Source organism: Bos javanicus, chromosome X (assembly GCF_032452875.1).
Source record: "Bos javanicus breed banteng chromosome X, ARS-OSU_banteng_1.0, whole genome shotgun sequence".
Lineage (NCBI taxonomy): Eukaryota > Metazoa > Chordata > Mammalia > Artiodactyla > Bovidae > Bos > Bos javanicus.
The window spans coordinates 12824995-12840147 of NC_083897.1; the positions used below are offsets into that span (position 1 = coordinate 12824995).

The window sequence follows — 15153 nt, forward strand, 5'->3', positions numbered from 1 at the left end:
TTTCTAAGAATTTGTCCATTTCTTCCACGTTGTCCATTTTATTGGCATATAATTGTTGATAGTAGTCTCTTATGATCCTTTGTATTTCTGTGTTGTCTGTTGTGATCTCTCCATTTTCATTTCTAATTTTATTGATTTGATTTTTCTCCCTTTGTTTCTTGATGAGTCTGGCTAATGGTTTGTCAATTTTATTTATCCTTTCAAAGAACCAGCTTTTGGTTTTGTTGATTTTTGCTATGGTCTCTTTTGTTTCTTTTGCATTTATTTCTGCTCTAATTTTTAAGATTTCTTTCCTTCTACTAACCCTGGGGTTCTTCATTTCTTCCTTTTCTAGTTGCTTTAGGTGTAGAGTTAGGTTATTTATTTGACTTTTTTCTTGTTTCTTGAGTCCAGCAATCCCACTGCTGGGCATACACACTGAGGAAACCAGAAGGGAAAGAGACACGTGTACCCCAATGTTCATTGCAGCACTGTTTATAATAGCCAGGACATGGAAGCAACCTAGATGTCCATCAGCAGATGAATGGATAAGAAAGCTGTGGTACATATACACAATGGAGTACTACTCAGCCATTAAAAAGAATACATTTGAATCAATTCTAATGAGGTGGATGAAACTGGAGCCTATTATACAGAGTGAAGTAAGCCAGAAGGAAAAACACCAATACAGTATACTAACGCATATATATGGAATTTAGAAAGATGATAACAATAACCCTGTGTACGAGACAGCAAAAGTGATGCTGATGTATGGAACAGTCTTATGGAATCTGTGGGAGAGGGAGAGGGTGGGAAGATTTGGGAGAATGGCATTGAAACATGTAAAATATCATGTATGAAACGAGATGCCAGTCCAGGTTCAATGCACGATACTGGATGCTTGGGGCTAGTGCACTGGGACGACCCAGAGGGATAGTATGGGGAGGGAGGAGGGTTCAGGATGGGGAGCACATGTATACCTGTGATGGATTCATTTTGATATTTGGCAAAACTAATACAATTATGTAAAGTTTAAAAATAAAATAAAATTTTTAAAAAAAAGTAATTAAATCACATGAAATGATAGAGGTGTAAACTAACCTTATTGTGGGAATCTTTTGGCAATATTTACATGTCAAGTTGCATTTCATACCTTAAACTTGCCAAAAATTATATGTCAATTATATCTCAATAAAGTGGGGAAATGGGGGAAATAGTATTTGAGTGTATCTACACAATTTACTATATAAAAAATAATTAAGTTTATGTGTGTGTGTGTATATGAAAGAGAACGTGTCAATCACTCAGCTGTGTCTGACTCTTTGTGACCCCACTGACTTCAGCCCACCAGGCTCCTCTCTCCATGGAATTCTCCAAGAAAGAATATTGGAGTGGGTTGCCATTCCCTTCTCCAGGGGATCTTTCCAACCCAGGGTTCAAACCTGGGTCTCCTGCACTACAGGCAGAACCTTTACCATCTGAGCCACCAGGGAAGCCTACACACACACACACACACACACACACACACACACACACACACACATAGTGAAGTTGTTCAGTCATGTCCAACTCTTTGTGACCCCATGGACTGTAGCCCACCAGGCTCCTCCATCCATGGGATTTTCCAGGCAAGAGTACTAGAATGGGTTGTCATGCCCTCCTCCAGGACATCTTCCCAACCCAGAGATCAAGCCCAGGCCTCCCACATTACAGGTGGATTCTTTACCACCTGAGCCACTTAGGCATGTCAAGAACAGCCTATGTCAGGAACAGGGGAAAGTGGCATTTACGTATTCTGAGATTGTTCAGTTCTCTTAGAGGAAGGGAATATTGCCAATTACTCTAGACTTTAATAAGTCAAGGACATCCCAAAAAGAATAAAATGCCTAGGAATAAACTTAACAAAGTGGTGAAATACTTATATTTGAACTGCACAAATCATTGATGAAAGCATTAGATAAGACACAAATAGAATGATATTCCACATTCACAGATTGCAATGTCCACTCTACTCAGATTCAATATGTTCACTGTCAACATACAAATGACATTTTTTACAGAAATAGAAAAAGCACCCTAAAATTTATATACAATCACAAAAGATCCAAAATAGCCAAATCAATCTTGAAAAAGAAGAAGAAAGCTTGGGGCATAGGAGTTCCAGATTTCAAAATACATTACAAAGCTATAGTAATCAAAACAATATGATCCTCACATGAAAAAAGACATAGAGATAAATGGACCAGAACTGGGAGACCAGAAATAAATGAATGAATATTTAAGCCACCCTATCTTTGAAAAAGGTATGAAAAATACACAATAGTGAAAGGACAGTCACTTCAACAAACAGAGTTGAGAAAACTGCACATCTTCATAAGATATGATATTGAAACAATGACAAATAGGAAGTGGACATAGCTTTATTAACATCAGATACAATACATGTTTACACAAAGAGGATCATTACAGGTAGTAACCATGAGTGATACAACAAGTCTAAATGTATCACCTTATAATACAGCTTTCAATATAAAAAGAAACATGAAAGAACAAGGAATTCTCACAAATGAGCAATTTATGCACAAACAGAAAGCAGAAATCCAAATGGCCAATAAATGCTTGAAAAGTGTTCGATTTTGATGATAATCGAGGAAATAACAGTTAAAATTATGATATACTGCTACACACCCACCAGAAGAGCTAAAATTTAAAAGACTGAAAATAACAAGTATTCATGAAGATGAGGAGCAACAGAAAATCTCATATTGCAGGTAATGTCCTTAAATTGTATTTAAATTGATACAACTGCATTGAAAACCCACTTGGAATTGTCTTAAATCTAAGCTTTAAAATAAATCCCATGATTATGATATCCTATGCTATTATTCAAAGAAAGATATTTTTGAGAGTGAAATGGGGTACTATAAACAATTATACCAGGACAGTAGGTATTAACCAGAACTGAATCAAGCGAACCAGGATATAGTCTCCCTATACGACCCCACAACTCTCTCTTAAGTATATATCCAACAGAAATACATGTACTTACACACAAAAAAGCATTATTCATAATAGCTGAAAACTTAGTGTCTACTTACTGAAGGACAATGTAGCATCTTTACTGCAAAACAACAAAAAGAACAAAATGTACCAACAAACAGGAATATTGATGACTCTCATAAACATAACACTGAGCAAAAAAAAAGATCAAAAAAATACATATTGTATAATTCCATTTATACAGAGGTCCAAAAAAAGGAACACTATAGAATTCAGGAATATAAATTTGGGTGGTAAATATTTAGAGAAAACTAAGGAAGTAACGCCTGTAACTGTGAGGACAGAGGTTATCTATAAGGACCAGTGAGGAATGAGTACTTTGGAAAGGGCAAGGAGTGGCTTCTCGAGTATATGGTAGTCTTCTATCTTTTCATCTGAGCATTTTGAGAGTTACATGTGAATATTTACATTGTGAAAATTCATAAGCTATATCTTTTGTGCCCTCTTCTGCATGTCTATTATAAGTGAAAATCGCTCAGTCGTGTCCAACTCTTTGCAATCCCATGGACTGCAGCCTGCCAGGCTCCTCCTTCCCTGGAATTCTCCATGAAAGAACACTGGAGTGGGTTGCCATTTCCTTCTCCAGCATGTCCATTATACTTTACAACAAAATGTTTAAAGAAAAAAAAAATACCAGGGGCTGAGCAAAAAAGTACTCAGTAGTCACGTATAGAGGGAGCCAAGAATTGCTACAGAAATAACTCTTCAATCCAAACAATAGAAGGCTGCATGAATAACAATGATCTTACCTCTATTTTAGCCTTAAAAAGCAATTACAAAATGAACAGCATTTGTAAGACAAGAATCCCACCATAAAGATGTACCTTGCACAGCTGCTCAGTAGTTAGTACACTGGAGCACTGAGAACTCCTCCACCTTCTGCCAAGGTTTTTTACCAAATAAATATACCAAAGCAACCTGGTCGTAGTACAATCTAGCCCTTCAGACAGGAACCCCAAGACAATGCTATAATGAGACATGGGTATGGTTTTCTCATCTTTCTTAATAAACAGTTGTAGACAAATCTTTCCTCTTGGGATATTGGCCAAACAAGATAAAAGGAAAGAATTCAAAACAGGGATCTTTTCTCTTACACATCTTCACCTCTATCAGCCTCAGATAAACCTCTGAAAGTGTTCCAAGAGATGGTCCTATCAATCTGTCATTTGCTAAGTAAATAGAATAGATTTGATCTAAGTCTTAATTTTATGGATTTTACTTGTCTGTTTTCAGCAGGAGGTAAAATGTGCCAAAATCTTACTTCATTTTCACTCTAAGGTTTAAATACAAATAACCATTCATCTAAGTGTTGGACCACACTGCACAAAACCACTTAAAGCCCAGGAACATGTCACTTGCACTAATGGTTTCCGCTAGTCTATGAGGAAATATTACTTGCATCTTGCTGACCACTTTGGACTGATGAGGGCAAAGAAAAAGAAGAAAAAGAAGATACCTCAAAGGAAACTCACCTCTGTCCTTAAAATGCATGGAATCGGCATGTTGAGAAGTTCAGAAATACATTTTATTAGGGAATCTTCGAACATCTACAAGGGAAATGTTCTCCTATTAAAAACTAAATTTGTACTCTCAAAGATCCAATTAAGAAATGCTTTTGCTATAAAAGGACATTGATCAGACATTTGGCAACATTTGAATAAAGATTACAGAAGAAATAATACTGTTTTTTTTTTTTTAAATTTTGATACTGTTCTATGGTCACATAAATAATGTTCCTTGATTTTAGGAAAAACAGAAACATCATATTTGTAACTTGCTCTTAAGCAGTTCAGGGGAAAAGCATTTTTATCTATAACTATCTACAGGAACAGAGAGTAATACAAACATTTGGGAATACAAATCTGAGTGCAGGGTATATGGAAATTCTTTGTACTATTTGTCTAACTTTTCTATAAGCCTAAATTTCTTTCATAACAAAAAGCTAAAAATAAATGAGCTCCTGAGTCTCGGTCTAAGGTTAAGAATCATGATGTGACTCTTTTATCAAAGAAAACTTTACAGAATCGGCCAGCCACAAACTCTCTGACTGTGGATAAATCACTTGATTTTCCTGAGTCTGTTAAAGCACCTCTAATAAAAATGACAGGGAGGGAGGAGGGTTCAGGATGGGGAACACGTGTATACCTGTGGTGGATTCATGTTGATATATGGCAAAACCAATACAATATTGTAAAGTCAAAAATAATATATATATATATATATATATATATATATATATAAAAGATATAACTAATTTGAAAAAAAAAATGACCTGATTAGATGGTGTGGGAGTCCCATTTCAATTCTAAAATATCATGGTTCAAAGTTCTCTTATTTGCCCTCCATAATCTCCATCTTTTCAATTGGCTGATTACCAGCTGTGAGGGAATATACAAATAATGACAAAAGTTGGCATTTGTTAAGAATTCTATGGCAGGACTTCCTAATTCTTTAAAAATATTTGTTGCTGTTGTTCAGTCATGTCCAATTCTTTGCGACCCCATGTACTACAGCACGCCAGGCTTCCCTGTCCTTCACTATCTCCCAGAGTTTGCTCAACTCATGTCCATTGAATCAATGATGCCATCCAACTGTCTCATCCTCTGTCACCCCCTTCTCCTCCTGCCCTCAATAAACTCATTTAATCTTCACAACAACCATATTTGCACAATTATTGTATTCATCTTGTAGAAGAAGAGATTAGGGCACAGAAAATGTCAAAATATACCTTAGGTGATTGAAATGGTAAGAAGATAGAGGTGGGACAGTGGCTATGCTCACATCCCTTATACAAGAGGTCAGCGAATGTTTTCTGTAAGTGGTTTGGATAAGGCTTTGTGTACCACATAAGTCTCTGTTGCATACTATTCTTGTTTTTGTTTCTATAACTCTTTAAAATGAAAAAAAAAACTCTTTGATTACAGTACAAAAACAGGTTTGGGGGTCAGATTTAGCCTTCAAATTGACTGCTGGATTACACTAGCTTGCTTCTTACAAGAGGACTGGTGAGTCATCAAATGACTTAACTGGAAAGTCACCAGAGTGATTACCTCTTCTAACTCCATCCTTTTATAGATGAGGCACTAAGATATCAACTCATTTGCCAAAGGTCATACTAGCCACCAGATTAAGACCCTGGTCCTCTCACTCCTCATCCAGTGCTCATGGAGCACTATATTTTAGGTGCAGCCTGGAGAAATCCAAACTATGCTATTAACTTCTATTTGCATTTATGACCACTGAAAACTGATAACTGACCTTCAATCAAGCTAGAAAGCAAGACCTACACAAAAGTTTTCAATAACAAATGTCACACAGTTATGTATTTAGCTATTTAAATTCAAATCAATTCAATATTTTTCTGCCTAACATTGAGAAGAATAAAAAACACCAAGTGGACTCCACTTTAAAAAAATCTTGTGGAGAAAGATGAAATTGTGAGCAAAGGACAGTAAATTGAGATGGGAAGGGATCAGTGAGGGTTTCAGTGATCCCAGGAGTTTCTAAAATACACAGAAGTACAGATAAAGCTAGAAGGAATGAGGCAGGCCCTTTGGGGAAGCTCCTGCAGTTGCAAGGATTGTAACTCAACCAACATCAAACCAAGCCTAAATGAAAGCATATCTATGGGATACAGTAAGAAAGAAGATGCTGTCTCTGCCTTCAAGGACCTTAGTATCCAGTGAAGACCCTATTTTTATTTCCATAGCAATTTGAACACATGCCTCACAGTAGTTTTCCCAAAAGCTAGTTACTTGACATCTAATACAGAAGACAGACAGACCTAAAAGAGCAATGAAATTTACTGGCTGCATAGCAAAACAGTGACTTCAAATAAGATTGATAACCGAATTCTCAGTAGCTCCCTCCAGGGCCACATCTAGCTGACTTTACAGAGTTGTTTTCTCTGGGACAGGAAGAAGTGTGCAGATAACAGAGAAGTTAAGTATCTAGCCTAGTTGAGCTGAATCTCCTGTCACTATGTAAAATTAAATGTGATGTATATTTTCTGTCATGTTATTTACTTCCAGTATAAATATCAGCTGAGCATATTAATATATATCAAAGCAATGTTTACCCATCACAGTCCATTAGCTTTCTTCAGCCTTACTTTGTTCAAAACTTTACCCCCAGATTATCTTAATGCTGACAGTAAAATTTATATAATATCAAACACACTAAAATATTCATTAATTGCTCTTATCTACACGTTACTCTCATGTTTTGTAGTCTTATAGCAGTCCTTGTTGGAGAAGGAAATGGCAACCCACTCCAGTATTCTTGCCTAGAGAGTCCTGTGGACAGAGGAGCTTGGTGGGCTGCCGTCTATGGGGTCACACAGAGTCAGACACAACTGAAGCGACTTAGCAGCAGCAGCAGCAGTCTTTGTATGGTGTAGAGATGGTACCAATATTTAGTAGCAGCAGCAAGAAGCAAAGTAAAGGAGTCGATCTGGTGGGTAAAGAAGGCAGAAGATGGGAAAGTGTTAAGAGCTTTGAAATGAGTGCTGTTGAAGTATGAGAGTATAATACAAAAAAAAGACTACATAAAAATGAAAAGATCCAGGTTTTGGTCTTGGTTCTGCCACTCATACCGGCTGCCCTGGTGGCTCAGATGGTAAAGAATCCACCTGCAATGCAGGTGACCTGGGTTCAATCCCTGGGTTGTGAAGATCCCCTGGAGAAGGGAACAGCTACCCACTCTAGAATGCTGGTCTGGAGAATTCCATGGACTATGTGATCCATGAGGTCGCAGAGTCAGACACGACTAAGCGACTTTCACTTCATTGCCACTAGTAAGATACAAGATGATGACAAAATAAATTTTGTAGCCCTCAACATTCTTATCTGAAAATGAAGGGCTGGATGAAGTGACTGCTAAATGCCATTTATTTTCTAACAGTCTATTATTCAATGGATTATGTACATGCTGTGTAAATGTAAAAGTTGAAAGTGAAAAAAAGTGTGTCCATTGAAACTACAACAAATCAGCCAAGTACTAGAATTGTAGACTGTCAACCTTGAAAATGACCCAACTGGTCACTGAGTCCAGTTGAGATTGCCAAACTTTGTGAAGAACAAGATAGTAAATATTTTAGGCTTCAAGGACCACTCAGCTCTCTCTCAAATATTTCTGCTTTTTATTTTTAAAATAAATCTTTAAAAAAAAATCCTTATCTTGCAGGTTGTACAAAAAGGCCAGATTTAGCTATGAGACATATTTACCAACTCCTGGTCTAGTTTAACACTAACTTTATAGATGAAGAGATTGAAGTCTACAGACGTTACGTGACTTACATAAAATCACAAAGCTAGTGAATAACAGAATCAGGACTGAGTGTCAGGGTTCATAAATCCCAACCTAGTATTCTTTTCTGCCTGCCTGAAAAAAAAGACTTATCATAGACTTTAAAAGCATTTTCTCATTGTAGAATTTGTTGGGTCTTTTCTACACTAATCTCCCTTTCGGCACAGATCTTCATGACATGTGACCTCATGCTACTTTTTGACTACCTAGGATCCCCATATAGTACTATATCCACACCTGCCCTTTCCCAGACAGAACCTTTTGAATCAGATTTGGATTATTTATTCACTATATCGTATCTAAACTAACGCACACAGCATCCCTTTCTCTCAAGGTCCTATTTTATACAACAGGATAAACAAGATTACCATTATGAGAATGTAAGTTACAAAGACAAGGTTGTTTAGTTTCAATTTGATCTGACTACAGTTGTAATGGTAATTTGAATACCACATACATAGAAATGTCATCTGATACCCCCAGAAAACTCTATTAGATAAATACTATTATTTTCATTATATAGCTGAGAAAACAAGAGTTTGGTGAATTGTCTAAAGTTACTCAGCTAGTAAATGGTGGAACAAGGATTTGCAACCAAGTCTGCCTGACTCTAAGCTTCTAAAGCAATAAAGTTTGTAAATTCAGAGCAATTCACTGACGGAAGGGTAGTAGGGTATGTCACAAGGAATAGCTTCTATAGAACCCCCAGGGAGCATCAGCAGTAGTTCCAGTTTCCTTTCCTTAAGAAAACATCAATCGTGAGGCTGAAACTTCGGCCTGAACAGTTACCATGTCACCCATGTCCCCAGTCTGGATTTCCCAATCAAAATGGCGGCTCTAACAACTATGAATTGCCCTAGTCTAACCCAAAGCAGTGATGGATAGTGATGGCCTTTGGAAATGGAGTGCACTGGGCCGTCAAGTAATAGAATATCCATCAATTAAAACAGAGGGATTCTAGCCAGTGCAGCATTTGGAAATTAAAGTAAACCACTGAGCAGGTGGTGACTGGTACTTGATCATTCCCATCTAATGTCTAAATTTAATCATCTCCCCAGCTGGGCCACCCACAGCTGATACAGTATAGAAGGTCTTCGTGTTTGCAGAGGAACACAGTGCCCTGTGGTACAGCTCTTTATCAAAGCAGTCATTACCAGGTGTTTGTTACCCCCACAGCCCTCAGGAGTTACTTCCGAACATCTGTTAGTAAGGAATTCAGTCTAATGTTTTACTTGCCCATTTAAATAAGTACGTAATACCTAAAAGTTCAAGTACCATTCTGACCTCATCTCTTTCATGATATAATGGAAAAATATACTGGGCTAGTAATCAGAAAGCTTCAGTTCTCTTCCCAGCTATGCTGTAAACTGGCTGGGTAAACATGAGCAAGATATTTATTCTCTCTGGGTCTCACCATCCCCTTCCAAAAAAAAAAAAAAATAAGTTGGAGTTAGATTTCATGTCATGCAGAATTCTTAGCTAGGCTTGAAGATGTACATCCTTCCCTTACACAAGACTCTCTACAGATAAAATTCAAACCTAATCTGGTAGTCAAGCTTCTCTATGAGTCAAGCTAACTTTGCTTATCCTGTTCCATCTCCCCACCTTGTTTGAAAACATATTGCCTGTTCATATGAAGCTGGCTGTTTCACTTCTTTGATATACATCCTATGTTCATTGCCATGGCCATGCCTTAATTCAGGCTCCTCCCCCAGCCTAAAATGTTTCCTATAATCCAAAGTTTGCCCAACCCTTCAAGGTCAAGCTGATTCTAATGTTCTCATGAAGGCTTTCCTTCAGGAGAAAGTAAGAAGAGTGTAACAGAAGACCATCAACACAGAGTTCATTTGGAATCCTATAGCCCCATATTGCACTGGCTTTAACTCAACTCTCTGACTGCTCAAAGTTAGCAAAAAGTAAACAGATCATAACTGTGGATAAATCTCAGTGTGTCTCATGTGGTGATACACTGATCTTACAAAATTTGTCACAAACATTATGGTATACCTTTTAAAATATGGTATAAATTAATCTTAAAATCCTCAATATAATGAATCTGAATGAATACTAGGTTGTAGATATTATAATACAGCATTCTCACAAGATATCAGACATCATAAAATATCTGAGTCCAAAGGATTCCTAGAGGTCATCAAGGCAACATTACTAGCTAGTGTAGGACCTTATGAATAGATGGTCATCCAACCTCTACTGACCTCTACTTAAACACTTACAGAGATGAAACCCATTACTTCACAAGATACCCCAGGAAACACCTGTGAAATTATTAATTTATTAATTCATTCAATAGACAATTATTGAGAACCTACCATGTGCCAGGTACTAATTTAGGTATGATGGAGATAGAGCAGGAAACAAGACCAAAAGAAAAAATCTTTAATCTCAGGGAGCTTCCTTTCAATTTGTAAGGACATAAATAGCAACCAAGCAAGCAAGTACAGTAATAAGACCAAAAATGTTCTGTAATAAATAACAAAAAGTAGAAGTCATAGGGATTTCTTGGTCAGGGAAGATCTCTCCAAGCTGGTGACATTTGAGCTAAGACCTTAATAACTAGTAGGAGAGAACTATGCAAATATTCTGGGGAAGAGTTTTACATGGAGGAATAAGAGACAGCAAGTAACAAGGCCCTGGGGTAGAGGTGCAACTATTGTGCACAAAGAATAGCAAGGCGCCAGTGTACCTGGACAGCAGTGAGCAAGAAGGAAATGCAGGCAATGAGGCAAGAAATAGGCAGAAGCAAATCACGGCGGACCTTGTAGGTCACAGTTAAGAGCTTGGTATTTATTCCAAAGGCAATAGGTTGCTCTGCCTTCCAGAATAATATAGACCAATGTTATACCTTTTCCATGTGACAACCCTTTACATATTTTAATATGTTGTCTATATCCCCTCTAAGTCTTCTCTTTTATAGACCATAAGTCATCAAATTCTTCAACCACTCCCTCCTAGATTGCTTTCAGATTCCTCACTATTCCCTTTGTCCCCCTCTGGTAATGCTCCAGTTCACTAATGTCCTTCCTAAATTGTGACACATAATAGGTGAGATATAAATGTTACTTAAAGTTATAGACAAACAACACCATGGTCAATGCAAAGTATAGAGGATAATTTCTTTCCTTGTACTGGACATTATGGTTCTCTTATTTTAACCCAAGTAGTATTCATTATGAACATAACACACTTCACTTCTCAAAGCATCAGCAACCTGTTTCATGTTTATTGAAAACAAGATGGAAGCTGATTTTCATTGGTATATGAACCATCAACCACGTCCATGGATCCTCACCAACTTTGCTTCAAAAGATTTTACCATTTCAAACTCTACTCAATCCCCTCTGGTGACCTTTTTTGGAAGAAAATTTTAAAAAGGGGGTGGAATATATGCATGCATATAGCTGATAACACTTGGCTGTACAGTAGAAGCTAACAGAAAATTGTAAAGCAACTATACTCCAATAAAAATTAATTTTAAAAAGAATATAAGAGAATACTTTCAAATTAAAGTTCTGTTTCAAAGCAACAGTAAATTCCTAACCATTCTTTTTGGATCTACTTAGAAATTTTGCAGACATCATATCTTTTTCATTATTTACATTTGATGCCCACTATTGATTCAGTTATGTCTATTTGTAGTATATGAATATAGCTTTTAAATATTAGCACAAATAAAATTTAAAAAATTAAAAGATGTTAATTCTTTATACTTAGTCCCCTAGATGTTAGTTCTTTATACTTAAAGAACACAGTAGATGGATTGAAAAAAAAAAAATGGCTCAAATACTTCACCCATCAATAAATCCATATACATCTCTATGGGACATTGTAGTATGTGCCTACTTGAGGCCATGTGTTCTTCCCCATGCCTTCATTTTGTGTTTGGAGCTGTAACTTCCTTTCCAAATAGAATATTAGCAAATGTGACACAAGAGGAGTCTTCACTCATTTATATTTTCTCTAGTAGACCCTCATCATGTTATGAACACACCAATGCAAGGGAAAGTGGAAAAGAGTCCAGTCATCTAAGCTGAAGCCATCCTAAATGATCCAACCTCCAGAAAACTCAGATAATTGCAGATGCATAAATGAGACCAGACTAACTGCTCCACCATTTACTGACAAGCCTACAGCTCCTGTTTAAAGCCACCAATGTGTAAGGTGTTTTGTTACACAGCAACGACTTCCTGATACAAAGGGTTTTTATTCTATGGTGTTCAATCTTAAATCCCCTTCCTCTAACACATGTATGCACATACATACATGTTCCAACAGATGAGTTCAAACTTTGGTACATCGGGGTTGGAAGGTTTTCTACTTTTGGTCTGAAACATCACAGATATAAGGGGATTTTGTGTCTGTGTAATACAGGTCATATTCATTAAGCTATCTAAATATCACTACCTCTCTTGAACTCAGCTGAATCCTCATTCTGTATAGCATGGTGACTTGTTGCTGCTGCTGCTGCTAAGTCACTTCCGTCGTGTCCGACTCCGTGTGACCCCATAGATGGCAGCCACCAGGCTCCCCCGTCCCTGGGATTCTCCAGGCAAGAACACTGGAGTGGGTTGCCATTTCCTTCTCCAATGCATGAAAGTGAAAAGTGAAAATGAAGTCGCTCAGTCGTGTCCGACTCTTAGCAACCCCATGCACTGCAGCCTACCAGGATCCTCCATCCATGGGATTTTTCAGGCAAAGTACTGGAGTGGGGTGCCATTGCCTTCTCCGATGGGGACTTGTATGGTATGTAAAATGCTAAATCAACCAAAACTAAAAACAAATTTACATGCACTAAGCCTACACTTTCTAAAATTGTGATTTTTATCTATTTATCCTCAGATTTATATGAAATTATGGACCAATTGCAGAGAAGAAAAATGATTTCTTGGAAGACCTTGGTTACCCATTGTGTCTAACGTAATAGAAAGGATATTACTGCTCTGCTAAATCTTCCTGCAGTTGACTTGCTGTGAATTGCTACAGTAAAGTAAAAGAAAAATATTAGGGTTCAAAAAAAAACAAGTTGTTTTAAATAAAGCTTACATTAATCTGCAGACATTTCACACCACAAAACTCATTTACAATTCCCAATAGTTGGTCAGGACTTATTAAATATTTTTATGTCTGGATTTACACAGTTTAATACATTTTTTTTTCTTTTTGTTATTTTGTCTCTTTGGGAAATAAATGTAAGACAAATTAAATTCAATCTTGTTGCCAGTAATGTGTCTGGACTGCAATAATGGACTTAAAAAAATGCTATAAGAAAATAAAACAAGATAGCTCCATCTTGAAGGTTCTTTCTGGCTATAAAAATGGGGAATGTGCCATAGAAGAAATAAGGACGTGTTCTCAAACCCAGCTTGTGAAAAGTACATACATTTTATTCTCTAGAACTCTAGGATCCATTAGAGAGTCATGAGTGTGATGTGGAGACAGACTGCTAAGAAGGGATTACAAGTAGAAAAATCATTACTTAGAGTAAAAACGTAGAGTGTGGAAGGGGAGACCTATGCTCGTTGCACTGCTCTCCTACCTCAGAATGGTGAATCCTGGGAAATTTTCAGACAAGAGGATGCAGTCAAGATGACATATTTTTACTTAGAATATTACACCCATGACTAGCCTGGTTCCCTAAGACATGCTCTGCTCTGCTCTGCTCCTCTTGGGAGAACCAAGAGGTCCAGCCTGCTCTAGTTCTATGGGACCCAAACCTCCTAAGGATTTTTATCATAAAAATTATTTTTATGAAACCTAGTTTCATATTCAAGCATCCCATCATTAATACACCTTTACTAGTCATATTTGATCTCTGGTTCCTCTGCCTTTTCTAAATCCAGCTTGAACATCTGGAAGTTCATGATTCACATACTGTTGAACCAGGATCAAATTGCCAACATCCATTGGATCATGGAAAAAGCAAGAGAGTTGCAGAAAATCATCTACTTCTGCTTTACTGACTATGCCAAAGCCTTTGACTGTGTGGATCACAACAAACTAGAAAATTCTGAAAGAGATGGGAATACCAGACCACATTACCTGCCTCTTGAGAAATCTGTATTCAGGTCAGGAAGAAAGTTAGAACTGGACATGGAACAACAGACTGGTTCCAAATAGGAAAAGGAGTATGTCAAGGCTGTATATTGTCACCCTGCTTATTTAATTTATATGCAGAGTACATCATGAGAAACGCTGGACTGGATGAAGCACAAGCTGGAATCAAGATTGCCAAGAGAAATATCAATAACCTCAGATATGCAGATGACACCACCCTTATAACAGAAAGCAATGAAGAACTAAAGAGCTTCTTGAAGAAAGTGAAAGAGGAGAGTGAAAAAATTGGCTTGAAGCTCAACATTCAGAAAACTAAGAACATGGCATCCAGTCCCATCACTTCATGGCAAATAGATGGGGAAACAATGGAAACAGTAAGAGACTTTATTTGGGGGGGCTCCAAAATCACTGCAGATGGTGATGGCAGCCATGAAATTAAAAGATGCTTGCTCCTTGGAAGAAAGGTTAAGACCAACCCAGACAGCATATTAAAAAGCAGAGACATTACTTTGCCAACAAAGGTCCATCTAGTAAAGGCTATGGTTTTTCTAGTAGTCATGTATAGATCTAAGACTTGGACTGTGAAGAAAGCTGAGCGCCGAAGAATTGATGCTTTTGAACTGTGGTGTTGGAGGAGACTCTTGAGAGTCCTTTCAACTGCAAGGCAATCTATCCAACCAGTCCATCCTAAAGGAAATCAGTCCTGAATATTCATTGGAAGGACTGACACTGAAG

At 37.4% G+C, this 15153-nt stretch overlaps 1 long non-coding RNA gene across 1 annotated transcript in view; it reads right to left on the reverse strand.

Moving 5' to 3' along the window:
* Positions 1-5317: 5317 nt before the first annotated feature.
* LOC133241969 (uncharacterized) overlaps positions 5318-15153 on the reverse strand; it is a 257961-nt gene continuing 248125 nt past the window's right edge. The window contains exon 4 of the long non-coding RNA XR_009734732.1: positions 5318-7491. This is a non-coding gene — a long non-coding RNA (uncharacterized LOC133241969). The remainder of the gene's footprint in view (positions 7492-15153) is intronic.